A 1,976-nucleotide genomic window follows, 5' to 3' on the forward strand; every position below is an offset into this window, starting at 1 on the left:
CCAGGCTCTGCCTTTTGAGGGCTCCTATTGTCAGTAGGAATGAGCATTCGTGAACAACCAGCTGAGTGATGGACGTGCTACGAGCTACTAAAGAGTGAGCGAAAATGAAAATGAGCGAGCGGAATAGAGCGAGCGGAATAGAGCGAGCGAGCGAGCGAACGAGCGAGGGAGATGGATAAAGGGAAAGTTTTCTAGTTCGTAAGCAATTATCGTAGGCGAATAGTGGCCAACTCGCCAAGCCGTAGATTGGCCCGTGGTATCTATCCGTGGTATCGATTCCCCGTGGTATCAGTTCCCCCTTCCAACGTTGAAGGAAGAATCGATGATAAGCACGAATTATAATTCCCCGAGTTAAACCCTTGTTTTTCTTTTAATCGGATATCGTTATCTTGACGACGCGTATTAACCGTATATATAACTCGTGCAGGGCCATTTTTCTCTCCTTTTGTATCGATTACCGGCAGGACAGATTGAAATCTTATTCTCGTCGTAAATCGTTGTAAATCGTCGTAAATCGTTGGCCGACGTTAGCGTGGTAAATGTCATCGGCAATGCTACGCTACGACTCGAACGATCCGTGCACACGTACGTGGCTAAACCCCGAAGAAGGTGCAGGAGCCTCGAAATCGGTAAACCGTATCGCGTGCCCGTTCGGGGCTTCTGCTTTGGCGCGGCAGAAGAGCGAAAACGTTTTGCGTTGACGCAAAGTTATGGCATCTAGCACGCGAGAAAACTTGGCGGACAGTGAGTTTGTTTTATCGTTTCACCCCGCTTGCCTAGTCCCTTATTCTCCTTGTTTCGCCCAACGTCGTATCGTTAAAAGCGACACGGCCGTCGACCGTCCTGAATATTACATCCGCCTAGCGAAAGCTACGATGTAACTTGGTCTCGAAACTCGTAACGCTGCCTGCGAGCAACGTCGTTTCTTCTTCTCAATACGCCCGCGCGTATCCTTTTATTTTTTAACGTCCTTCCGACCGTAACTCCTGCCATTTCTAACGAATAAATAATTTAAGGTACAACGTTGAAATTATTATGACGTTGATAATGATACTCGTTACTGACGTTCGCAAGATGATATACAAAGGCGGCGATCGGGACATTTACGAGACTCTTATGATTGCGAACGAACCGAGACCATTCTGTACGATAACAATTGTCTCTTTTATCATTGACAAAATCGACGAACGAGACTCTAAAAGATACGAATAAAGGAAGATGTTTAATCCACGAACGAATTTACAATGCCCAGTTTACTCGTAGGAGTCAATTTTACATCCTACCGCGTACCTATCCTAAGAATCATAACGCGTATTGGTATTAGCGTCGCATTAATTTTAATTACTCGAACTAGTCTTTCAAAAAGCATACGGTAAAAGAAGCATCCTTCTACGTAGCCGGTACCGAGGCAAAGGCTTGAAACGAGGAGTCGTAAAATCTTCCCCCGACGACTCGAAACGTTAGGCACGTGAAACTACGTGCCTATTAAAATCCAATTCTCGGAACGCATTCTACTAACGAACGTCGACCGATCTGTCTGGCATTAAGTGTTCCATCTTTTCTCATCTCTCTTTTCTTTTTTCTTCTTCTTTTATTATTTTTTTTTTTGTTCTTCTTCTTTTTTTTCGTAACAAAACTAATTATCGCCTCCGCAACGATTCCGAAATCTCGCGTACGAAAGAACAACGAAAAAAAAACGCGATTGTTTTTAGATATTCCCAAGAACCGAAGAAAATGTGTTCGAAGACAATGTATAAACTGGGCCAGTAGCTCGCCATAGTTTTTAACTTTGTAGAACGTGAACGAAAAGCTCGAGAAAAATTCCTTGCGCGTAACACTATTTCTTCGCTATTGAAAAGTACGTTCTCGGCTTGGCGTATCGATAGACGAATCCCCCTTTTCAAAGTCGCCTTCTTTTTCACTCTCCCAAGTCACCCTTCCTCCTTTTCGTCTATCGATACTTTGGTATTGGAGTC

Source organism: Vespa crabro, chromosome 23, assembly GCF_910589235.1.
Source record: "Vespa crabro chromosome 23, iyVesCrab1.2, whole genome shotgun sequence".
NCBI classification, from domain to species: Eukaryota; Metazoa; Arthropoda; class Insecta; order Hymenoptera; family Vespidae; genus Vespa; species Vespa crabro.